The 27,764-nt window shown below is 36.5% G+C and overlaps 1 protein-coding gene across 1 annotated transcript in view; it reads right to left on the reverse strand.

Annotated features, from left to right (window-relative positions):
- GRM3 (glutamate metabotropic receptor 3) overlaps positions 1 to 26,330 on the reverse strand; it is a 224,226-nt gene extending 197,896 nt beyond the window's left edge. The window contains exon 1 of the mRNA XM_001107588.5: positions 25,339 to 26,330. The gene's annotated coding sequence lies outside the window, so the exon portion shown is untranslated. The remainder of the gene's footprint in view (positions 1 to 25,338) is intronic.
- Positions 26,331 to 27,764: the final 1,434 nt, after the last annotated feature.

Consider the following 27,764-nt stretch of genomic DNA (forward strand, 5'->3'; position numbering starts at 1 on the left):
ATATGATGAGAGTTATGCATTTCCTTGCCAGGAAAATGTGCAAACACACAGGCACAAATTTTTGTAGGCCTTAGTTTAAAATATCTTGGTATCAAAAGAGAGCTGACAAAAGAACATTGTAAAATACTTACAGTAAGGAAACAGAATTAGGAAAAGATGACACAGTGATAGAAAACAAACCAGGGTAATGAGGGTGCTTTAGAAGATGCTTTGAAATATTTAGAGCTACAGAGTGTTTCAAGTGTCTGAGAACTGAGGAGAAGTTTTTGGATTTGGTGATCACTAGATTTGGAATATGTTCTAGGACTGATCTAGGACTAGGAAAATATTCAGTAGTCTGGTGGGGACAGAAATGAAACTACAGAGAGCATTAAGGAGTAAATAGATTGTGAGACTAAGTTGAGATATTACATTGAGAGACTAAGTATATTCTGTTCTTAAGCTTAATCATAAAGGTAAGAAGATTTGAAGGAATATGCAGCCTTGGGAAGATTTTTTTTACATAATTAAAATATTGGGCATGTTTTTAGACAGAAGAGAAGGACTTGGAGCAAAATATATAAGAGAAAATAGTTGTTGCGAAATGTCAGTTATTATTTTCACATTCAGTGTTACTACCAACTATGGTTGCACTTTTGGAAAACAAAATACTTCTACAATGAAGACAGGAACTCATAGCTAAGTCTTAAAAGGATTTACTTGTGAGATATAAGAAAACAGTGAAAAATAGTACTGTGTGAAGAGTAGACAAATGTGAAGATTTTCCAGTCTTAAATCTGGCTGAAATCTTGTCACAGAAAAAGAGACATGATTATGGACATTGCTGAGCAGAGGCACTCTTGATAGCAGAAGCTAAGTATTGTGTTTCAGAGTTTTTAACACCCAATCTTTCCCTAGTTCTTAGTGTGGTGTTTCTCTATTGGCTGTCCCCTGCAATCATGTGAGAAGATTTGAAAAGTACTGATGACTGGGCCCCAGCCCTAGTGATTCTGATTTAATTGGAGTGGGGTGAGGTGTGGGCATGGAAAGTTTTTAAAGATAATGTTATGTGCAGCCAATGTAGAGAACCACTGTTTTAGCACATTCACTTTGGGCTTCGATTTGATTACACATTCCATCTAGTTAGTTTCTGTAGGTTGCTTGAGGAAGACATGGTCACCAGCCAAAGTCTTGAGTCTTAGATGACTCCATGGAGAAATACTTACTATCTTGGAATAGTAAGACAGGAACTTTCCATTTATTTCTCCTTTTAAACAGCTTAATCCAGGCTTTTCACCCAGTTATGAGAAAGTGAACCCTAGCAGGAGCTTATTCTCTGGACATTTGTAAATTTCATGCCCAAGGGAAATCTAAGGATAAAGCAAGGCTCCCAGAAGATAGACTTCCTCCCAATTCTAAAATCACCACCTGATGATCAACCAAGCTGCAGAGAAAAGGACGATAGTTTGCTTTTGGTTGGGTAGACAGTCTATGCATGGCAGGTGGGGTTGGGTAGACAGTCTATGCATGGCAGGTGGGAATGAGCCTCTTCCTCAGTGACAGTTACTCTTCCAGGGTAGGAGCAGTCAGCTACAATTCTATTTTCAGAATGTATTTTCAGGGTAAGTCTGTATTAGGCAGTAACTCACTTCCCTCTTCTCCCCTCCAAGTTTCCCTGCTCTCTAAAGACAGGGTCATTAGAAAGTGTGAGAATTGCCCAAGGATTATATGAAGTTGTGGTAGCTGAAGAGAATGCCTCATTAGCATGTGAGAGAAAAGCCCAAACAACACCATCAAAGGGTGTTAAATCAGTCCAATGGGGTGGAGAGAGGGGGTGGTTAGAATTAATTTAAATCACTTTAAAGCCAGTGTGAATGAAAGAATAATTATTTCCCTAGTAGTTATTTAGCCTGCAAGTGAGTGAATGTATGTACGTTTTCATGTGAATACAGACTTGATTACCTAAATTTGTTCATAATGATGGCCTAAATAATAAAAAAATATTTTGACATTTCAGCTGTTCTTTGGAAACCAGAAGAATCCTAAGGAAGCAGGGCAGGCTAAGGAGAATATCTGAAACAGTTTATTATAACACGCTACTGTTACTAGTGTGGTAACAACTGAAATAATGAAGATACTCAAAAACAGAGCAACAAGATTAGGCACACCTGAATTAAGAATCTAATGAAATCACTTTTAATTTGTATCCGTAAACTGGACAAAAGTTTCCCACCAAACAGGATCAGACTTGCAGGAGACTGGGGTGGAAGTGGGTAGGACGGAGAGCGGGAGAGAGCTTTGATTGGCTACCCAAAATCTCCCTTTAAGTCAAAAGTTTGGCTCCCTCCAGTGTCTGCTTAAAGAGCCGCCTGTTCATTGAGTGGGTGAAAGTGACTAGAAGGCTTGGTAGGTAATTGTATTGGCTTGCAACCCAAAAGAAATGCCAGTTGGTATTACAGGATTTTGTGCCTTTGTGCACCAGCCAGCATTTCTCAAGAGTACACCATTAGAAGAGCTGAAAAGGTTCTTCAAAATTTCCTGGAGGTTGGGCCCGGGCAGAGGTGACTAATATAAAAGATTGGTGCCAATGCACAAGAATGATTGTTAGCCCTATTATGCTCTATTGCTAGAGCACACTCAATTTTACCTTTGCTGTCCATCCCCACTCTAGGGAATATCTTGAGAACAAAATAATGCAGTGTGATCCCCCATTCTTCCTAAGAGTAGCTGGAATATGATGCTGTGACTATGTTGAAAACTTAGTCAGTAGAGAGATAATATGAGTAAAAGCTTTGCTTAGTGTTTATTGTAATAGCCTAACTCTACTTGATAAAATCAGAAAAATGCAGAGCTAAAAAACAATTCTAAAGGATAAATTGAGATTCTTACTGTGATATACAATTTTATTTCTTAACTAAAAGCAAAGCAGTCAATATATAATATCATATATCTTAAGCCACAGGTATTTCCCTTGTCTCTGCTTTAGGGACCTGATTGAATCATCCACTATTCTATGCCCTTAATTCTGTAACAATCTGGGCCAGTCAGGCAACTCTACTATTTAGGTCAGATATGCAAGTACTGCATTGTTAGTTACCTGGTTTATGTAGAACATCAGTCATTTTACAAAATAATTTGCAGGGATTTTGACACTTGCAATAGAGAAGATCCACAAGTCTTTGATTTGATAAGTTGCTTCCTGCTGCTTCCTTCATGTCAGAGGTATTGAGCTCGAAAATGAGATCAAACTTCCGGAAAGAAATATGCTTTATATAAATGTTCCTACTCATATTATTTCATAGTCGCCTATGACAACCTTAGCGTCAAAGATTTATTCTGGGTAGTTAAGTTATACAACAAAATATCTGATGTAAATTTTGGCAAGAAATTCACTAACTGGATAACTTGCCAGGAACAGGTATCCATATGGGATAAACAGAAGTCATGAGAATAGGTAAGAACCTGCTCACCAGGGGCTGCATCTTGAATTAGTTTCCTAATTTGTCCAAACAAAATATCATTAATCTCATCAGTGCCTCAATCTATCTTTTTAGTAAGATGTGCTTCATAAACAAGCCAATTTTCTTATTAAAAAAAATAGCTAGTTTGGATCCTATAATTCATTAGAAAAAAAAAGGTTCTGAAACTTGAAGAACTATTTGGAGAATCTGAATAATGAAAACAAATAAACAATAACAAAAAATATCTGGCTTTAAAAGATCAAGTTCTGTTTCATGTAACTTTCAGAGAGGGATAGCTACTTTTAAATATAAAATCCCTTACATAATAGCACTCAGGTTTTAGTTGATAAAATACCATAAACATATTCATGATTCCACATATTCATTCTAAAAGACTATTTTATCTTTAAGGTTAAGTGTGTTAATCCTGAAAAAGGTGATGCTTTGTAGATGAAGTCAAGTTTTTGACTGTTAAAAAGGCAACATGGTTTCTTGAAGTATCATTCCATTTGCTTCTATGAGTAAGCTATTTTCCGAAGTTAATATTGAGAAAAGGGAAGCTAATCAGGTCATTTTCTGTAGTGAGATTCAACATTTTTTCCCTCTGTAAAATGGGTTATTCCAAAAATTTTATCCTAGATTCTTCTGCTTATTAAGTGAAGCTTAAAACCTCTAAAGGATTATTTGACTTTCAATAGCTCATGCTTTTGTTAAAATGCATTTCAACTTGCTCCTGTAATTAAGATTAACATCTTATTTCTAACTTCATGACTCTCAGAAAGTTATGATTACAATATAACTTAGATAAAAATGATTAGAGGGTAAGAATATTCACGAAATTTGAATGACAGAAAATGTGTCTAACAGCCCACATTATTGTGTAGTCCTAAAACTTGTTCTTCCTAAGATTTTGCCTAATATAAGTAAACGTCTGACACTCTGAGTTAACATTTAAAAATATGCTTTAGTTTCATAATCACTGCAGTGCAGAAGTTATTAAAGCTACAACAGTTCAGCATAAAAGAAGCCAGGAAATTTTCTGCATTATTTGGCTTCCTTATAACACATGATAATTTATATAAAATTCTCATTTTCTTACTTTTAGATCACACATGGAATCTTCATAAACAGAAGAAGTATAACATATGGTTTATAGAGAAGACTACAATATGTGTAGCAGGATCTATAAGGAAAATTCCATAAAAATAAGTAGAAAGCATTTGATTAATGGATATATTTTAATATCCACAGGGGATTATGAAAGAGTTGAATTAATGAGATTGATAGTAAGATATTGTTACTACTAGGGCAAAGAAAAATAAATTTATGCCAGTGGATATTACTCTAGGTGCAGATTTGGTTTAGCATTGGTAGAATTCAGTTTATATTTAATGAGCACCTATCAAGGGCCAGAGCCTAGTTAGTATTTCTGTAGTTCATATTACAAATATATTTTTATACTTATATTTTCATGTGAGCAACATTGTGAGGTAGATAGTATATTGAAGTCTGGAGAAATTTAATATGACTTTCAGGATGGTATAACTTATAAGTGATAGAATTGAAATTCATAACACGTTCTCCTAGAGCACGTGTGATGTTCATCTACTTTACCTCATTTTCAAATATATTCAATTTGGTAACAGTGGAATAAAACGGAACTAAAAGAATAGATTTCTTCATGTAGCAGGTAATAGTTTGACTAATAAACTGTATCTCTCTAAGCAGACTTTCACAGCTACGACAATCAATAATGATAGCTACAATAAAATTATTGTATTGCAAGACTAAAATTTATCTTAGCTATCCTCAGAATTGAGAAAAAGAAACAAGAAAGTTCATCTTTATAGTATCTTAAAAGCAATCTCCTCACTGGTGTTTGAATAATACTGGCCAGAACTTCTCAAGTTTAAGTTTGTCACTACCCTTTAGGCCTAGGAGGTTTAATTAAGAGTGAAATTAATGATATGTTTGACTTTGGGTTTACTAGCACACATGTGTCAAGGGGAGGCGGGTATGTAGTTGAATCTTGCAGTTGTGTTGGTGAATCACCCTCTATGGGCTTCTCAGCCAAACATAACTATCATCTGCTTGCACCAGCATTGTGCAAGCTGTACTGGGTAGAGAAAATTCTGTCATCTCTTTTGGATGAGCCTAGTGTAGCTTCTGAATGGATTCTTTGTTACAAAATCCCTAGGATACAATAGAAATTCATCAACACTTGGCTTGTTTTTCTTAGTGTGTTAAAAACAATTGAGATAAACAATGTCTAGAATCTGATCTTTACTTCTAACACATAAATAATTTTGAGCTTTCCCTAAAAGGAAGACTATATTGACATAATAGTAGGCACTCAAAATAAATGCTTATTATTGAGTCCTCAATTGATTCATTATATATGTCCTGAGCAACTGTAAACACATCAAGATGGTATCTAATATTCCTAACCCATATACCAAGTCCTTGCAATTTTTAACTACTAAAATTTTTCTTTATTCACCTGTTATTTCAATGTCTGCCATCTTTGTCTAAGCTACCATCTTTTGTAGACAATACAAAAAATTCCCATAACTGGTCTACCTGGTCCATTCTGAACCTTCAACCCCCATCATTCTCCATATTCCAGTGAGGGTCTATTTTTATTAAAAAAAAATGGATGCTCTTATTTCTACTTTAAGTACCAAAATGATTTTCTTTTGTTCTTGGATAAGAACAACCCTCGACATAATATAGTGCTGCTCACTGTTCTCAAGGTTCCAAGCCACATTGACCTTTCAGTTGCTCATATGTGCTATTATCTCTTCTTTCACAGTATCTGTGCTCATTTCACTGAATACAGCTTGATTTCAAGAATACATTCTTGATTTCTTCTCTTCACTTAGTTTGCTCATCCTCTAGTTGTCATTTTTCCCATGAAAACCTGATGTCTCTGATATCAAACTCCTTATTTTTTGTTCCCACAACATTATCTCTTAACTTTAGCATGTATCGTAAGTTTAATTTAATATTTCTTTGAGACATATGATTATTCTGTCTCCCTCACAAGATGATGAGCTCCACATGGGCAGGGACTTAAGTGGCTTACCATTGCTCTGAGCTAAAATCTTGCAAACTTCTTAATGTATCTAAAGTCTTCTGATCTGCCCCCAAGACTACTTCTTCAGTCTCATCTCAAAAAAAAAAAAAAAAAAAAAAAAGCAAGACATAATTCAGTTGAATTTAATAAATAATTATAGATTCTCTTTTGACCCAAGTTTTCCTGCAGAATCCATTGGTTTGCCACAATTAGTGCAAAACTACACAAATTAGTAGTCACTATTTCTACTTAGAATCCAGTTTTCTCAGTTACCTCCAAACAGCTTGCCTCCTTACTACATAGCAACTTCCAATGGCTTACAAGATGTTAAAGACATTGACCACCTCAGTTTTTGGAATCAAGATTCTAAATGCCTGATATCATCAATTTTCTCATCTAACTTGCCCTCCGCAGCATCAGTAGAGTTCACCACTGCCTTGTTCTGGGAAAACTTTCTTCTCTTTATTTGCATGATGCCACTTTCTCTTGGCCTGCCTTTTACCTCATTGGCCACTACTGTTTCTTTGGATTGTAACTTCTAGGCATAACTATAAGTAGAAGTACCCTAGGGCTCAGCTTGAGATTCTCTATTCTCATGTATACCCTGAGAGATCTAGTAAAATGGTCTCTGCTACTAGATAATAGTTTAAAAATAATTTTGAATTTCTAGTAAAAGATCATTCAGGATTTGCAAAAAAAGTTTCATATTCATTAATTGTATTAAGATATATTTCTTTATACTGGCCTCAAATTTGGGGCAGTTTTTAAAAAATTTAATGTGCTGCTTTAACTCATCAGAGAAAAGACTACAAGAGAAATAAGCTATAGCAAAAAAAAAAATCTAAATGGAGAAATTCACTTTAAAAACTCATGCTACATTTGGTGTCTCTCATCAGTATTTGGAATCAGGTATGCTGATGCTAAAGAATAAAGGCATGGATACACCAGAGTTTGAACATGTTTGGAAAAATTACTAAAGAAGGTTGTGTTTCATACGAAGTTCATAGCTTCAGAAATTGATCTCTAAAAGTTAAGTATTAAGGATGTATTACAGGCCATATCATGAAAATATTTGGTCACATGAGAAAAATGTTTGAGCCAATGACTGACATTACAAGACTCTTAAAAATATGCAGACCTTAGATATACATAAAACCAAATATTAAAATAATTTATTATCTCTGAAATTTATTAATTTCCTCTTGGTGATAGAAAGGCAAACACTATAGAAGTATATTAAAATTTTATCACTGAACTATGGTAATATGCTCTGCTCATTATAATCTAATAAATATTTATTGAGGGTTCATTGTATCCAAGGTCTTTATTCCTTCATTCTTTCTTCCATTATTTTACTTATTCATTCAATAGTCATTATTTTTAAGGCACTATTATAGATTCCAGTGATAAATAAATGACCAGGACTTGGCTATTCTTGCAGTAAATATACAGAGGTTAATAAGATATCTTTCTTATTTTCAAGCAGGGATAATGAAAATATTGAAAGATAATTTGTGATTCTGGTAATGAGGTGTTTTCAAAGCATGTGATTTTGAACTTAAAAAAATACAGGAAATAGAGTTTGTCTATCCATTTGTAGCAAAATAAAAAGCATTTAATAGTAAATTTGGTTAAGACATTTGCAATTATTTTTGGAATACTTAGTTTATAAGATAGGCAGTTTGTGTGCTTGCAACTAATATGTTTTGTTTTTTAACCCTGATACCATTCATTTTAAGATTCACCATAAATATGAGTAGCTTTTTGGGAAAAAATATTATTATATAAGATGTGCAAATAAATTGAATTATATCTCAATTACAGAAGCATTAAACTGTGAAAGTAAAGTGCCTATTATGCTTTATGGAAGAATTATAATAGATAGTAAATCAATTTACTAGCTAATGGTGGTTTCTAGCCTTGTTTGACTTATTGATTGGTTTCATGTTTTTTGATAAGTCGTTTAAAAAACACATCTTGCAATTAATTTCAGAACAACATTGGCAGGAAAAATGTTTTTTATTCTGTTAAAATTGAATTGGTTCCATCTACATTTTCCAGTGCCATTTGATTCAGAGTACTTTTTTATTCTAAAAATTATTCAAGAATGTTTTGCTTCTATAATTATATATTTTTCTAACCTTAGGAAAAGAACATTGAAGATGTGATTCTCTAAGTCTGCATTCCATTGAGTACTTTGTGAATTTTTTAAAATCCCAAGCACAGGATCATTAATAACTTAAATACTATACCTAGCTTATTTTCTGTAAGTTCTGTACAACAGAACTATTAGCTACAGATTGACAGATCCCCAGCACCTAACACATAGCCCAACAAAACAAAAAGTGCTTAGTAAAAGTTTCTGGGAAGAATCGATGGGTGTACCAAAGTATACTAAGTTAAAGTAAATGAAGACATTTTTACATGTATGAAGATGTTAAGTAGCCTACTCCCAGTGCATTCCCTAAATAATAATGATTGTGTCATACATTGCATCATATTTTTTTTTTTTCAAAAAGCATTAAGCAAATCTAGTTACTAAGAGAATAGAGAAAGTACTTCATTTGGGTGATTCTTAGGCCTCTGTCCATGGTCTCGGGGAAGCCAAGAAGTCCATTCTCCTGTAGACTTTATTGACTAATTTCTGCCTGAAATATTAGATAAGAGACCATGATGCTGTTTATACTCCATTTTCTAATCTTCAAATGTAGAGTTTTAAAACTGTCAAGAAAGATCTTTGAGGACAGGAATTATTTTTCATTTGTTGTTGGTTTTCTGCTTGCCATTCTATACTTAGTGTCTAGCATAATACCAAATTTAATATGTGTGCTCAATTAACACCTGTTGGATGAATGAATCAGAAATGGCATGGCTAAATAAAGGAAACTATTGGAATTAAGATCATTAGGTCAACATTAACTAGCTAACTGAAATAGTTTATATGTGCATGGGGATATCCAATTTGAGTATGCTTTAATTTTTACTATCAAAATCAATACTTAGCATCATGATTAATCTGCAAATGCTCAAACCGCCTCTTTGCTAGAACTGCATAGCCTAGTTGATATTCAAAATAGAAATAATTTTTACTAAGTGCTTTTTATCATTAAAGCAACTAATGAATCCATGTAACCCACAAGCCTTATACATCTTCATGGATGAGCAAGTTTGGATATTGCAGTCAGACTTCTGATGTCACCAAGGATCTTTCTTTAGGATTATTTAAAACCAAATTATCAAAATAAAGATTATCAAGCATTCTGTTTTTTGTTTTCCTTTTGCTGGTGGATTATTTTGCTCACCTTTTCCTCTTTGTTTTGGGAATTAGGGTTTTCCAATGAGCCCATGTGGTGTTAAGAACTATCTCTAGATACTGAGTTTACATTACAAACAAGCAAAAATTCCCAGTCTATTAGAGATCTTCTCCTAGGATACAAGGAAAGGCAAAGTTCAGCTAAACTGCACAATTAATTCGCAATCATTTCTGAATAGAGAGAAAAGGTTGCTTTAAGCTGTTCTGTTCTCCTCCTAGGGATTTAAGGTCAGTTTCAAGAAGCAAAATTACTATTCTTTCAAAGTTGTCTCTCCTGATTTGTATTCCTGTAATTATCTCCTCAGGACCTCTTTCTTTTTGACTTGTAAACATAGCTTAATCAATTTGAGGATTAGCTACATGCAAATATACTATTCTGATAGCTAGATGGACAGGTAAAGGAATAAAGTAGGACAGTTTTCCTTCCTGACCAATGATTTTCACCAATGTGTCAATTATTTTTGTTTTACACAAAGGAATCTGAGACTTTGTTTCTGGGAAAAGTGATTTTTTGTTTTTTGCTTCAAATTCAGACCCCCCATTCTCTTTTAATGTGGAGATTAAAATATTATCTTCAAGGGGTGGACAAATTCTGGAGATCAAAAGAACAAATAGTTTGTAAAGAAATAAAGCCTTAAAATGTAATTATTATCATGACAGCTGACTTTTCAGCTATAGAAATGAGATGATTTTATGTTAAAATAAGAAGCGTAAGCAATTAGATACACTCTGATCAACAACCTATACAATATTTAACTATACTACTAACTTCTATTTCTAAAAAAGAGCTCAATGTTACTTCATTAACCCATTTCTCATTTTCAAATCAAGGAATATAGGATGGTTATTCCAACTGTTTTTTGCATAGTTTACATTTTCGTTTTAGGATGCTTTCCTGAGAGAAGCAAATATAGTCAACTGGTCAAATTCGTGAGCTCTGGAGCCAAATGCCAGATCTAAATCCTGGCTGTCCTCTTACTGTGTTACGTTGTGTTAGAACCTCACTGTCCTCTTCCATAAAATAGGGATCATAATAGCATCATCCTCATAGGGCTACCATGAAGATTAAATGAGTTAACATAGATAAAGCAAATGGAACGGTGCCTGGCATACGTAAATATTTCAATAAAAATTGTTATTCACAACATCTTCTCATTCTTCTAAAAATGGTGTAGAGGATGTGTGTTAATCACATTCATTTTGAGAAATATTGCCACAAACTGCATTTAATGGAATACCTTGGGGTGTTATTTACTGGCACTAGTAGGAATTAGTATTAACAAATGGTATTCAAGAATCCTCTTCTATGAAAGTGGCTGAAATGTTCTTTTATTAGAATTCAGAAAGGACAAAATCTGCCTTAAAGTTGACTTTCTTGGGGCATTTACTCAACTCTGTTTTTATGGTTATGTTTATTTCCTCTTACTCATACCACATGACTTAAGGTGAACAGATAAAATGTTTTCAAAATGAGGACAGGTTGAGGAATAACAAAACACATTTCTAGCATTTTTATTATTATTAATAACCTTGCTATTAAACAAATTTAAATTTATAAATAAGACCTAATTACTTTTTTTTTTTTTTTTTTTTTTTTAGTATAACAGGGTACTGATTCTGACTTGGGATGCTGAATTTTATCTTTAAGTTTACTTATAAAAATATATGGCTAAAAGGAATATAAAAAACAATACCCCAGTTTTAAAAATGAGGAAAATTTGTTCCAGAGTGAGTTAATTAACCCCTGTTCAATTTATCCCATAAATAGCTATTGATTTTCTGTATGTGGTACTTACTCTGCTGGGTAATATACAACTGTAAGTGAGCAGGCATGGCTTCTGTCTTTTTAGCCCTTATAGACTATAGTGGGGAGACAGACAATTACAATAAAGTGTGATGAAGGAAAATACAGAGGGGAGTACATAGCAAGAAGAACTAACCTACTATAGAAGATCAGAAGTAGTATAGAATTTAAGCTGAGCCCTGAAGGGTTTGGAGTGGACTAGTGCCCTGGGAAGTTTCACAGCCTATGGGAAGGCCTGGGGAGTGACAGGGAAAGATGGAACAAGAAGTATAAGGGAAAAGGGATGAGCAGATCACTGTGGGCCAGGTAAACCATGTGCAGATCACTGTGGGCCAGGTAAACCATGTTTCAATTATAGCAAGAGCAATGAAAAAATCTTTGGAGAGTTTTAAGCAAGGATGACATGCTTAGATTTGTATTTCTTAAAGATAATTTTGACTGTAGCCAAGTGGATGAACTTACAGGTGGGTGTAAGACAAGGGTCAACGAAGCCAGTAGGTGGCTCTTGCAGAGCCCTGGAGAGAGACTACGTTGGCTTAACCTCCCGTCTATAGATAAATGCAATCAAATCATAGCCACATAGAAAATATTGATTTGATTTCTAAGTCTTATTTTCAAAGAGTTAGAACTTTGATTGTTACATTTTCCTGTGACCCAAATTCGTGAAAAATTGCTTAAAAGAAAGACAGCTCCCACATTTTCCATTATTAAACTAAGGATTTTATGCAGCATGCCCTTTTCTATTGTAGAAGAAGGAAAGTGATTAGCTTAATTGTTTTGGCTGCTATTTTTTTGCCCAGAAGCTAATTCCTACCTACCAGGCACTATTCATCTTTGTCTGTTAGACTCATTCCATGTTTCTTATTCCCATTGCCACTGCCCTAGTTTAGGCCATCATTACCTCTCACCTGGACTGTTGCCATAACCTGCCAACTCATCTCTCTGCCTCCCAAACCTTTATTTCCTCCTATTTATCTTCACATTGTGCTTTCAGAGTCCCCTGCTCAAATGCCTTCAGAGATTTTCCTCTGCCTACAGGAGAAATGTTGGCCATGATTGTATCTGCTCTGAGAGCTTTATCTTCTGCCCTGACCCCCATACACTCTAATCTTAAACTAAGCTAAGTTACATGATCCTCCTCAATTAAATCCCACATTCTAGCTCTCTGCTTTTGCATAGGTCTAGAATGAAATCCTCCACTTCCTGAAATCTTAAATTTTTAGAGCCCAGGACAGAAGTAAATTTTCATGATACCTTCTACAGTATGTCAAACAGAAGTATTATTATCCACTCAGGGGTCTCACAGCCAAGCCCCTGAATTTTCTTGTTACTGTAGGTACACATGCACGTATCTCATCTCTCCCGTAAGATTTTACATTCTAAGGGCAGGCACAGTGTCTTATTCTTTTCTTTGTTCTCCTCAGTACCTTGCCTAGTGCCTTGAAAGTAGCAGATGATCATTAAGGACTTATGTCATTAAGTTGATGTCACTTTTTAAAGATAAATTTTTAAATTTTTATATAAAGTTCTATTTAAGATTGAAAATGTCTTCAGGAAAATAGTACCATTTATGGATTAAAATTAAGATTATCACAATTTTTAAAAATTGTGCAACATATTAATGGAAAATATTAACATAATTTATGTTTTCTCATTAAATATGTGTTAAATATTATGCTATATGCACTGTTGAAGACTCTGCTAAAAATGACAGACAAGATCTTTATTCACTGGGAGCTAATTCTAGTCAGAGAAACCAGTAAATGTTTTAGCCACATCTTACATTATTATGTAGACATTGATTCCTATAAGTCTTTATACAGGTAGCCCCCTATAGAAACATTTTTCTTGGTTATAAAAAGTAATTTTTTAAACTTAAGCTGTATTGGTTACTCATTGAATATATGAGTGTAATATCAATGTATTAGAAACTAGGTACTTTGCCAAATCCTGGTGTTAGTCAAGTAGAAAACAACAGGTATCTAAGCAAGTGAGTGTATCACATTTCATATGTCCTGTAGTCCAAATATGTTCACAAAAATTGGAAATAATTATGTGTACCAAAGCATATAGCATCACAAAGCCCAGTTAAGGTGGCTGTTATCCCAGCACTTTGGGAGGCCAAGGCAGGTGGATCACCTGAAACCAGGAGTTCAAGACCAGCCTGGCCAACATGGTGAAACCCCATCTCTACTAAAAATACAAAAACTAGCCAGCCGTGGTGGTGCATGCCTGTAATTCGAATTACTCAGGAGGCTGAGGCATGAGAATTGCTTGATCCTGGGAGGCAGAGGTTGCAGCAGTGAGCTGAGATCGTGCCACTGCACTCCAGCCTGGGCAACACAGCAAGACTCTGTCTCAAAAAAACAAAACAAAACAAAACAAAACAAAAACACATAGCATCACAAAATGGGTTGGGCCTTACTCCAGGCTAGGAAATAATAAAGGATGAGAGAAGGACCAGCTAACTGCTTTGATGCTTTGGCAGGGAGCAGTGAAGAAGAGAGATTGCTGCATTGGACTGGCCCACATGCTTAGAAGTTTTTTCCTGAAATATTATGTCACTGTTTCCTGTGGACTGAAGGTCAGTCATTACTGAAGGGAATCAAACTAATTGAAAGGCCTGGAAGGGAAATGGGACCCTGAAAGTAAGAGTCTGTTGCAGTGAGCTGCTGAAAGAGCGGGAACTGAGGAGGTGTGGTCAGGTGAAAGAAAATTTGTGTCAAGGAAACTGAGGTGACAGACCCTCAGCAATAGTGAGAGAAGTAAACACACACACACACACAGCCTTAAAAATCTTGGAGTCTAGTGTGAAGTTTGTCAGGTAGGAACTTTTTTCCTATAACCATCCTGTTTTCGCCTACCTTCCACTCGTAACTTCGGAGGATTCAGAACTTGAGTTAGTAAGAGTGACAAAGAAGGGTGGATGAAACCAATAAGACATTTAAGCTTTCTTTTTCAACTTCTTACCTGAAAGAGGCTCCTGCTGGGGATAGAGAAAAGATTCAACTTTAGTGTTCAAAGTTTCAATTATTATATTGGTCTAGGCACACTCATTTTTGAATTGAGACTGTTTGCAAGCTAAGGTTTATTGTTTTATTATACAAATGTAATATATTTTACTGAATACCTTTTAAAGGGGCTATGAGAAATAAAAATAAATTGCTTTTTTATTTGATTCTACAAGTTACTGTTCTACTTACCTGTTACTTACGCCAAAGCAATATTTTACTAATCAGGCCTACATACAGTAAGGACCACATGTATGTTTTGAATAAAAATGTATTTGGTAGAACAGATAAAAGATCATAGTATGAACTTAGATTAAGCAGGACTTTGAAGATGGACTTAAATATAGGTTTGTAGAAAGGAGGAAGAAAACACATTCTAAATGAAATCATGACTACAAAGATACTTAGGTGTATATTTGGTGCAAACAGAAAGGTCTGGGTAGACTAGGTGTTCACGTTGAGGATGATAGACTGGAAAGATACACCAGGGACCTGGTTGTAAAAGGCCTTAATGGCCAAGCTGGGAAGTTACGTTTAAGTGATATTTATATTTAATGCTTTTAACACCTGGGAATGGACTGGAAATATCAGTTATTTGTCAAGTTTAACCTGGTAGCAATACTTACTTTTCCAGCTTCTCTCACTTTTGTATATCCCTCATTCTATTTTCTTCACACCCTATTTGTTCTTTTGTTTATTATCTATGTAGTGTAAGCTGAATATAAAAACATTTTCTATATTATTGTTGTTCATGCTATAATATCTCTAGAACAGTGACTGAACACACAGTAGGCACTCATTAAATTTCTGATGAATAAGTAATTGTATAAGGAGAGAGAGAATGAAGGAGACAAACAGTTAAAGATTGAGAGGACAGTGATGATAACCTGGGCTAAGATTTTGGCAGTGGTAGGAGAGAAAAGAAGTTGCCATATTACTTAAGAAGAAATCAACAGAGGACTAAACAGAAGAAAAACGTCATGGGCAGTTCCAAATTTTGAATGATTTTATGTAGAAATAATCATGTTTCTCTTAGAATCAGAAAATAAGGAAGATGCTGGTTGGGGGAGGCAGTGGGCTTTTGGCTTTGGATATGTAGAGACTGTTGTGTGAGTGGGACAGTCCAGTAGAAGTGACATCTTCAGGTAGAAGTACCATAACCATCAGAGTGGTCAAAAAAGCCAGGCTCTGCTGAGACACGGTGTAACTTTCAACAATTTAAGAGTTTCATCTCTCAGATGCCTGAGTCTTAAAAAATTCAAACCATTAAAATGTTTGGGCGAGTGGGGTGTGCTCTGTTTTTTATTGCTTTTCTCTTCATGAAGTCAGCTACTAAGTGTGACATTCCCGTGAAGGCAAAGAGGGAGCACAGAACTCCTGGGAAGTAAAGCTGGTGGCCCAGGCTGAGCCTCCCCCTCCCTGCTGCCAGTCCCTCACTTCCTCTTCGGCATTTTTTCCCGTGTGGCTCTGAACGCTGCTTAGGAAACTATCTTTGGCAGTTTTTGTGAGGATTGCCAGCTTTAGCTAAGCAACCATTCACTTGAACGAAGTGGACGCTGAGTGAAGAATGTGTAAGTTGCCAAATGAGGTCCTTCCCCTGCCCCCACGCTGCACATCTAGAGGGCAGTGGGGGAGAGTTGTGACAGAAGTGTTCCCACATCCCATAGCTCATAAGGGCATAGCTATAAAGACAATTAGAATTTTAAGAGTGCAGTTATCCAAATCAAGGAGAGTTTCTAAGAAATCTTTTCATTTGATATTCTTCAAACACTAGTAACTTATCTTTCTAATATATTAATATAATGACAAAATACAGGATGAAAGATTTAAAATGAGAAGATTTTCTAATATCAGTAACTTCTTCAAACACCAGTAACTTCTCTTTCTAATATATTGATATTAATATAATGATAAAATACAGGATAAAATATTAAAAATGAGAAGGTTTCCTAATAAGAATATTCCAAAAGATATGTATTATTATATGTGTTTGCATATGTTATGGGAACTTACTATAGGTAACAGAGGAAAACTTCCTTTACAACGAAGATAATATGAGATTTCTAGAAAATCTATTCATACAACTTAAAGAAACTGTGCCTTATTAGTTGAGCTTAATTAGTACTCAGGCTTGTAGAATTTACTTTATACAACTGGTTAGTCCAATTAGAATGAACTTGCTGTGGAGAGTCATTTGGTAAAAGAAATTCACTGGATATTCTGTGTATGACCATTATTCTATATGTAATGGTCATGGACTGAATATTTGTGTTGCTCCTAAATTCATGTGCTGAAGTCCTAGCTCCCGATGTGATTGTAATTACTAACAGGGCCTTTGGGAGATGATCAGGTTTACAAAAGGCCATCAGAGTTTGGGCCTCATGATGGAATTTATGTATTTATAAGAGGAGGAGGAGAGCCCAGAGCATCTTCTCTTCCTCCCAGCTCTGGGAGCACAGAGCAAAAAGAGGCCTGGGAAGAGGACTCGCACCAGGAACTGTATCTGCTGGCATCTTAATCATGGACTTCACAACATCCACAACTGTGAAAAATGAATGTTTGTTGTTTAAGCTACCCGATCTATGGTATTTCGTTATAGCCGTCTGAGCAGACTAAGACAACAATGTTTCTCAAATACCAAGAATAAGAAGAAGTTTATTTACTATGCCGATTCCGAAACTTCAATCTATATGGTATTTGTTTCAATTAGCCTGGGATGCATGTGTCCCAGCATTTTTCATTTTAAGTAAACTTCAAAGTGATTCTAAGCAGACTCTCTGGGCAATAATTTCACACACTATTTACAGCAGAGGTAAGTAGATGATTTTTGTTGTTGTTGTTCAATACATGAGAGAGTGTAAAGGAAAGGGAGAGGTTAACTATTCTTTGTTCTTCAATTTTCTTACCCTTTTGTACTTCAAATGTTCCAGCCTTTTCCATATAAGAAGCAGACCTAAAACTATCAGCTTCTGGCCAGGCGCCATGGTTCACACTTGTAATCCCAGCATTTTTCAAGGCTGAGGAGGGAGGATCATGAGGTCAGGAGTTTGAGACCAGCCTGACCAACGTGGTGAAACCCCGTCTCTACTAAAAATACAAAAATTAGCTGAGCATGGTGGCAGGTGCCTGTAATCCCAGCTACTTGGGAGGCTGAGGCAGGAAAATCGCTTGAATCTGGGGGGCGGAGGTTGCAGTGAGCTGAGATTGTATCACTGCACTCCAGCCTGGGCAACAGAGCTAGACTCCATTTCAGAAAAAGAACAACAACAACAACAACAACAAAACCCAAAAACCAAATTATCAGCCTCCTTCCTGCCTTGTTATATCACATAGCAACAAACACAAATTTAGGACCTTAGAAGAAAAAAAAGGGAGAGTGAGTACTCTAACACTTCAATCTTTTTCCTACCAGGGCTTCATTTGTTCAACAACTACAGAGAAGGCTTATTTCCTTTCAAATTACTGCATTATGAGTGTTTAGGAAATCATAGCCAAGGAAGGGCTTGTCTTCGACAAAGTCATGAAGTAGGTAAAAATTCAATAAATTAATGGTTCATTTTGCCTACTCCCTACCAAACTGGTAAAGTTACCTTTTCTGAAAAATGAGCCTATAAATTCAGAACGTGTTGGAGGGTTAGTACGCTATGTGGTTCTAGAAATATATGTTCTTTAGTACTTCTTGGATGAAATACTTCAGTTTAAAATTTGGAATATTTTATGAACCAAGAAAGGTAGTGAAAAATATATTTTGGGGGTTGGGGGAAGTGGGACTTTTGGCATTCCTCAAAACATTTTTTCCAAGGGGAAGTCTTGAACAAAATCTATGGAAGAGATTTGTTAGACATCTAAGTTCATGTCTTGCCTACTAATCAATTTTAAGTTAGGTATGGTCTGGCTACCAGTGTCCTAGTGACCAACATAGTATGGACCGGTTAGCAGTCCATAGATGTGGATTCCATAGAAATCACTGGGATTAATGCATCAGCAGGTAGAGGGTCTGCTTTTTCAGGAAAAACAAGATGTTCCAAAACAGAAAGTTAATTATATTCTCTAGTATCATTTTCTCCTTGAGGCAGATATAAATTCCAACTGTTTTTGACCTTGTAGTGCCATCTCTCAGATTGGCATGTATTCTGACATATTTTGTAAAAGCGGCTTACATTATGTTGTATTCACCAACACATGCTTCATTGAAACTGTTAAGCAAATATTACTAATAATCTATCTGCTATGTATTAACAATCAAAAGAAACAGGCTCCACCAGATGGAGGGGCAGATCTGTGATATCTGTTCCTTTTTTATGTCCATTAATTACTCTAGTACATATCACAAATCAGAGAAAGACCCTCCAGGAAAGACTTGTTTCAGCCCTTTGGTTGTGTGAAAAGAAGTGTGAAAAGAAGTATAAGTTCATGCAATTAAGACAGCAGGTTTCCTGTCTGTGGGAAGGCACTGAGGTCAGAGAATAATGAGATATGGGTTTTCCTGGAGCAGCACTACAAACTGAGTCTTTGGAATCTCCAGCAGGTCACTTTGCATCTCCTATTCTTAGTGTGTTTAAAATTCATAATCCCTGATTCCTTCGAGTTTCATGCTGTGGTATATATTATGGATAAATGACCCAATGTGTAAAATGCTGAGAGTTTTCTAACATAAAGATGAACCATTACTACTTCAGCAGGGTAAAGAAATTTGAAAATTTTACTAGACTACGAAACCTTTTTAACAGCTTGTTTTCCTGGTGGGAAGTAGGTAGGTTGTAAGAAGAGAGTAACATCAGCATTTTTAGCCTCAGGTGAAATCCTTTTCACCTCTATCCTGGCTTTTTGTGAGACTATATTCTTGCCACTGTATTAAGTTTTACAGATGATAATCGTCATTGAAATCAGACTCCAAGAAGTATATTTTCCTCACATTTTCAGACCTGGTGTTTATTTCTCAGCTTGTTAATCTATAATCTTCATAGACTTTTCTATTTTAAAAATTTTGTCCTTAGTCCTAGTCAATTATAAATAATGTTTTAGTTTATTTCTTCCATTTGCATGTTTCTGCCTCTCAGAAGGGACAGTGGAGTCGAGAAAGATCTCGAGCCTGGGGAAGTCTATTCTGGACTCCCTTTCATTGATTATTGTTTGCCTTCCTTACCAAAGCATGTCCCTCTACTTGGAGCTCAGAAAATACTTGTTGAATGCAATGAAGCCTGGTAAAATAAATAAATAAATAAAAATAAATAAAATTGTGAGGCAATATTGGTAGTAAAGAAAATAGGTCTTAGAATAAGAAAGTTTTGAATTCCAGTTACGGACTTATTAACTACCTGAACTTCGGCAAGTTACTTTATCTTGCTGGGCCTCTATCTCCTCTTCTGTATAAAATAAGGATCCCAGTACCTACTTCACAGGGTTCTTGTATAGCAGAGTTCTTAGCACAGGGTAGTTGGTTAATAATTATCATCTATTATTTTGATATATTATTAGTTTTGTCACCTCACAGCATACAACACTGTCTGCACAAGGCATCAGAATATATACACACATTTAAAATCCTAAATATGAATGCATCTGTTAAATGAAGGAACAGACTGTTTCATTTGGTTGATAATTCTGGTAACATTTTGTCAAAAATTTCAAGTTTGATTTTTGCAGCACTTTCAACTTTACACATTTGTGAAACTTTGTGAACATTTTTTTGGGTGTGTGTTCCCACTGCATGTCCTATATTTTGTTTTGGTCAAAATAGGTACTTAATAAATATTTATTGACTAATTGTTTCCCTATTAGCTACCTTTTCTTTCTGATGATAGACTCTTTCTTAGAGGAATCTTCTCAAATTTTATACTTTGAATATTCCCATGCTACATATATAGGTTGTAAGTTTTTTTTCAAACTATGTATCTAGCATCATGGTTTTGAATTATTTATGTTTAGATACCTGTACCCTTTCAACTGAATTTGCTAAAATGTGTGTGTGTGTGTGTGTGTAGTTGTACAGTCAATGATAGTGAGGTAGTGAAGTAAATCTGATAAGGAATTAAAGATCAGAGTTACTTTGGGCTTTTTGTGGAGGTGCCTTCTCTATATATAGCTTTATTTTCAAACTGTTGCCTTAATCTATGCCTACATAGATTATATCAGAATGTTTTCCAAGTTTATTTCTCTCCTTAAAGTACAGTGTACAATTTCTAGTTCCATAAAAAGATTGTTCAATTTGATGAGGAAATATTTATTCTGTGTAGGCACAGATTCTTTGGATGCCTTGCTGTTCCAGAGAGAAGCTATAGGTATATTAATGGCCTACATTTTCTATACCAAGAAAATTGATTTTCCTTTTGTTTCTAAGGAAAATCATTTTGAGGTTGCTCACCACTATGTGATGAATAGCACTATAAAAATACTTTGGGACCTCAGGAGGGAGAGTACTTGTTTAAAAATTATTTATTTCCTGCAGTCTAATTTTATTTGTTTAAAAATATATTAAGTTTTAGAAAGTTGTCTCCTCATTGATTCTTTAACCTTATCCACACGAGTGTTTCTATATACCGTTGAAATCTCAACAAGCAGTAAGTAAGACAGCACTAAATGGTGTTTTTAGATGCTGATTCACCTCCCTCTTAGTTTTATATTTTCTTGACTTGCTAAGTGTAACCTAGGAACTTATTTCCTGATTTATATCATTTACTCCTCTACTGTCTAGCAGAACTTGTATTTCAATGCCTGGAACTTGGAGAAACAATTGAGTGGGATGGTGAGTCTACCAAGATATTTGCTTGAGAATCTTAAAGAAGCCTACACACGGATGTCTTGGAACAAGATTTTAAGTGAACAAAGTGAAAACCTGTTTTTTTATGTGTTTTTTTTGGGCTTTACTATTTTTAAAGTAACCTTCACATATGGTACCTCCATATATATCGAAATACATTCCACATTGATATATGCATGATGTAAGCTTACTTTTCATAATGCAGCACGGTGAATAATTTGGCCTTAATTCTACTGGGTTTTTCAGATTGTTTCAGTATAAAGGGGCTATTGCCAATTCTAACAGAATTACTATGTTGTGTTAACATACACATCTAAACTATGTACATTATTACATTCCTAGCACATTCTATTAATTATGGAAATCACTTTCATTTCAATAGTGGAATTTACATGACAATAGCCTCTGGGGTTCAGTGGAGCATCGGACCAGCATGTCACAAAATTCTCTTGTAGTGTGGGCGTTGACAGGGTTCTGTTGCAAACAAATTTGCAATGGAAATGTCTTATAATGTGCATCCACATAGAAGATTACTCAGAAGGTATCACCTTAATATTCACATAGGTCATTAATGTCAGAGAAGGTAATTTCTTAACTCTTGCATTAGTAAATTATTAGGAACATATAGTTATACACACATGTAAGTGTGTAAAAAATGTCTTAAACATTTAGCAAAGATGTCTGGACATAGAATTGCCATCTTTGTGTTCTCTCCTGTAACTGTGTGAAGCTTTTGTATTTTATAAGTCTTAAAGAAATGTCGGAGGAAGAATCTGAATCAGACAAGAGGATGAACTAGTCCAGAAGGCTTATAATAGGAATTAAGTAACAAGATAAAATAGAATCAGGGGAAAATTAAGCTGAATATCACAACAAAGTTCTTAATAGGGAGAACCATTAGACTGTGAAATAGTCTTTCAAAGACTCTGGAAGAAGTCATTACGTGATCCATTTAAAGTCAGACTGGACTGAAGTACTCCAAAATAGAGTAGGCTATGGGGACCAAGCCTACATTAGAAGTAGAAGGAGGGGTATGAGCTAATTGTTTTTGCCGTCTCAGTGATTACTATGATGATACTCATTTTATGTGTTCAGATTTGGTAGATAATCTTCTATCATTTTATGCTCCTTCTCGGGAGCAATTTCAACAAATTCATCTAATACAGTATTGGATCCATTTAGTGGCGTCTCAAAAGATGTGAGAATGCACAATAAACTCAGTTTAAAATAGCAAAGTGAGACAACTGTGAGTAAACACGTACTTCTTGTTTTTGAGAATTACTCCTGGAGAAAACAAGTCTCACGCTGGAACTTTGGCCACATTCCAATGTGCGTAACTGAATCCTGCCCTCCTTGTTTTACAATAGTGATTAGGTATTAATTTTCATTTCTTTTGTTTAATGGAATATTGAGATGTTTAGTGCTGGAAAACAAATGGAAAATTCACCCCCAAGCCAATGTGCTACATTTTGGCAGGAGGTAGCTAGTATCCTGGAAAAACATCATGTTTCATTTTGTGACTGATCGCTATTAGAAGAATGGACAAGAAAGACAACGGTTTTATTTGGAAAAAAAGATAGTATTACATGAAATAAAAATGAGGAAAATGTACCCAGGGAAGTTGTAAAAATGTTATTGCTGAGAGTCTTTCAAAATAAGACCATCTTCAATTGTGTGATTCCAGCTAATAACCTGTCATAGAGAAGTGAAGCAGTGACCTTTTGACAATTATCCCCATTATTTTATTAAATACAAATATTAATTTCAACTTAAACATAGATCAATTAATTTTATGTTATAGTTGCATTTATTCAACTTAGCAATTTGAATTGCAGTGACATAAAATCCGAGATGAGCTCATCATTTTGATATGTGTAATTGTGGAGTAAATCATCTGATTTATACTCCTTTTCACATGTATACCACAACTTTTTAAAAAGTCCATTGTACAAAAATGAGTGGGTCACAGAGTATATTTTAGTTATTTATAATATTTTTTGTTTGTGTGGCTTTCCACACATTTTGTTACTGATCATTCCTGAAGTTTGAAAAATACCATTCGATTTAAGTAAATAGAAAGGTATCTGTTTCCTTCAAGCCCCAAAGTGTGGCCTATTCATTGTGCTGGCATGATTTTCTATGATTTAGGTTTCATATTTCATTGGTAAGGGCCTAACTCATAAAACTACAGTTTTATACCTAAATATATAATATCTAGGAGCAGGAGGGGTTTCAATGCTAAAAGATATTGTTGCCATATTCTTTTTCATCTAATAAAGGTAGATATTCTGGAATTTCATTGTTTTATTTGTTAAAGTATAGGTTTCAAGACTTCCTTTCCTCATTTTCCATCCTGAGCTCCTGTGTTACTCTGAACATAAGATAGCCTTTGGGCATGTTTATTCTAAATATCTATGTACTACTGCTGGGTGATCAAAACCCAATAGGATGGACAGCTAAAGTCTACAGGTGTGAGAAGTCTTTGTAAATATAAAACACTACCCATTGTGAAAGGAAAAATATTACAATTTCTGGTGTACAATAGCTTCCAAATATATTCAAATTCTCTTGGGCTGTTTTTAGAAACAAGGTACATAGGAATATAGAATCATAGTTATTCATTAGAGTGTCCTAAGCATCTTTGGTAGGAACTGTTATCCATAGTTTAGCATAGTGGCAATGCAGATTATTTTAGTAATGCCTATATTGAATATACTTCTGCAAACAATTAGAATTCAGAGAAGAATCTTAAAATGTGTGATCAGATAAACCAAAGCAGACTCCACCCCCCAACCTCCCCTCCACCCACCACAAAGAAACATACTGTAGCTCTGCTGGACAGTTCTAAGAAATTCAAGCAAAGAAACTCTAAGGAACTATTGTTGGTACTTAACTCACACCTACCTCAACTCACATTAACTTTAACTTTGAATATTCCAATACGTACCTACATATAGACCCAAAACATATCTATTACTGTTCAAATAATAGTAGAAATATTTTATAAGCAAATTAGTTGAGTCCTTAACCAAAGATCTTTAGAGGTGCACAGTTTTATTTGTTTTTAAAAATTTACAATATATAAAATACTTAAAGTGGGAGAATGCTTCCTTAATATATTTACCTGAAAGTGTTATACCTTTGAGAATTGTCCACCTTTGGTAACCCAAGGAATAACTACAAAGAAATTTAAATGAAATCCTTAAGAAACAAGCTTATTGGATATATCACCTAGTCTATTTTTGGATCGCAAATCGCCCGCCCTCTCTGAGTTATCTCACTGTCAGATAAGAAAATGGAACAGGATTGATGAAAAGATATGCTCCCTGTCTGGCTTTTTGATTTTTCACTCAAGTCAAAAGGAGCAAAGGGCAGCTAGTTAAGGCTCCTTTCCAACCGTGCTCCCGGGAGGGCAAACCTCTGGCCATCTCCGGCTTCGGAGCTTATCCGGGCTGCACGGACCAGGTCCTGCTGACCGTTGCCCACCTCTGCCGGCAACCTCCACACCCACATGAAACCGCCCGTATGTCAGCCAGTTATCGCACGGATTCCTGTGCACAAAGCCTTAGGGAGCCCCCAAACAGAAACAAATTCTGAGCCCAGAGCTGAGATAGAGGTGGTTGGCTGATGAGACTGGTCTCTCTGGGGGTCTGCCAGTGCTAGTTCGTCCCTTCGCCTCTCGCACCCTGACCACAGATCTGTGCCCTGAAATCTCCCTCCTCCCAGACACAGACGTGGGCGCACACACAGACTCTCACTCATGCACACCCACATCGCCTCTGCCCTACACCCTTCCCACTCCAGGCAGGACTGTAGGGACTGGTCCATGCTCTGCCTCAACTTTCCCGGCTGCGCCTGCCCCACGCGGCACCCAAGCTTCCGCGCCCTGGCTGGGCGCCCTCCAGAGGGGCACGTCCTCCTCTGGGCCCCTTACCTCGCACCGACAACTCCTGGCAGGAACTGGAGCTGACCGTGGTGGCAGCGGCGGCGGTGAGCCTGCACCCGGGCTCTGGCTCATGGTTGGTCCTCCTCATCCGACACAAAAGAGGTAGCTTGCTGGCTTTGTCCTTTCCAAATCCAAGGGAGAACTTATTTTGCCCTCGAAATGGCCAACTTGTGCGCGCAGCTTCCTGTCACAGTGCCCCCTGCCCCCGCCCCCTCCCGGCTGCACGCTGGACCACTGCCCGGTGGCAGAGCATCCAGGCATTCGAGTCAGTGGGGAGTGGGAAAACGGAGGGGTGGAGTAGTAGAGATGGAGGAGGTTGGGGAAAGGGGGGACCCAGTGGTCTTCCGCGGAGGGGAGGGGAGCACTTCCCAGCCGAGTCCCCTCCTCCTTCTCTTATCAGGCAAACCCACTTCCTAGGCGCGGAAGCAACTTTCCTTCACCTTGACCAGGCTGAAGCCGTCGCATCTATTTGGGACTCTCGGCAGAAGCACGGACCTCCTGGCATCCTCTCCTTTTCATTCTTTCCTCCCTCTCTCATTCCTCTTTTCCCTCTCCCCCTCCCCCACTCTCCCCCATCCACCCTCCTTTTATAAGGGTATATCTGCAGAGTCTTCAATGAGCCAGGGTACCTAGACGAGAGGATTTTTATATGAAAAGCCAGGGTAGCTTTGCCGACTGCTTTGCCTCACTCTGAAATCCTTAGGCAGTGCATGCAAAGGTCGGTGAATTTCCGAGTGGGGTAAAGGAGCATGGGGAGGTAGGGAGGGTGGCGGCTCCAACTTTAAAGCTCTGCTAGAGCGCTTGGCTTTCAGATGAGCAGGGACTAACAGTCAGTCCTTAGAAGAACTCTCCTGTGGTCCCTGGGCAGGGGGCTGACCGCATGCCAGAGGGGACTAGGAGAGCGGGAACAGAGAGGGAGTGTGAGAGCCAGGGAGGTCGGTGCGCAGCTCAGCCCTACTCGCGACTCAGCTGCACACTGCGAGCCCCTGGAGAGGGTTTGTGCAGAACAATCTCTGGGTCAGGCGGGAGGGAGACGCTCCTGTTTCCTAGCAACCCTTATCAATCTTCTTCCTCTGAAGGAATTCGATTGGACAGCCCCTGGAGAGAAGCCACGCCCATCCAGGAATGCTGGGCTGCTGCTTTTTCGCATTCTCCCAAATTTCTTGGGTGGAATAAGATTATAGGGGACTGCTGAATTATCTTCTTATCCTTTTGTGCTACCACTTCGCCTTCTTAAAGCTACCCCCAGCAACCCCTCATTAGTCCTTCTCTAGTCCTACTATGGTTGTCAGATACAGTCAATGTTTCCTACAGAACCTCTTCTTTCTTCTTAAAATTAAATAAATAAATAGGAACCTTAAATCGATGACGTAGGCACAAAAGAGAAAAAGGCACGTGTAATAGCTTTAATAGGCTGCAAGCTACAGATAAAATCCTAAAGGTAAAATTCCAGGCATCTCTCTATGTCTAGAAACACACACCGTTTAATTTCCAAATTGAAACTTCATTAATTTTTGTACTCTAATATACTAACTTTGTATTAACCAAGGACTGAATTATATGAAGCCAGACACAATTAAATGTAATGTTTTAAATGCTACATTTAGTCTTTAATATTTAATGTTGAGTTGTTTAACAATTGCTGTTTTTGTAACCTAGCCAGAACTTTTAAACTACAGAAATAGTTTTACCTACTGATTCTCTTAGAGGGATAGCAATATTTAAAAGACACATGTGCATATATATATATATATATATATATATATATTTCATTGTGAACTGCACAAAATCCAGAAATTTGAATATATTAAAAATTAAAGTGTTATTATATAGCAAAATGCTAAAAATTTAGAAGTCCCCCTTTCAACATTATTCTTTCTGGAATGCAATAGCATTGACCACATACAAGCATAATTCCTGTTCTTTGTGTTTCATTAGTATTTTCTAGCATGTATTGTTCACCAGAAGATCTTTATAGGAATTTAATTTTAATTTTAAGAATTTATTTATTTTTAACAATGTCTGCCCAATAGACAACTGTATATCAAGTGGCAATTACGTGAACATGAGGAAGATAAAGATTTATACACTGCAGGGCTTCAGATCCCCATGAAGCTGCGTGGGTAGATTTTGGTCTCTTTCAGAACATTCCAGAAGACATCATTTTGCACTTCCATGACCTTATCAGAACTAGCTGGGATTGAGAGAAGCAGAAGAGAGCTGTTGTTTTTGTCTCACACACACAAAAGTAGCTAATGTTTGCACAAAGGAAAGTGCTGATAAACTGCATCTCCATAGTCTATATCTAGCTGTTAACTAAGGCTTGTGGTGAGTAGAGGCTGAAATGCTGAGGCAAATTATCAACCTGTTATCAGATATGGCCTGATGAGACACTTCTTTCCTCTCCCACACTA

The sequence above is a fragment of the Macaca mulatta genome, chromosome 3, assembly GCF_049350105.2.
Source record: "Macaca mulatta isolate MMU2019108-1 chromosome 3, T2T-MMU8v2.0, whole genome shotgun sequence".
NCBI classification, from domain to species: Eukaryota; Metazoa; Chordata; class Mammalia; order Primates; family Cercopithecidae; genus Macaca; species Macaca mulatta.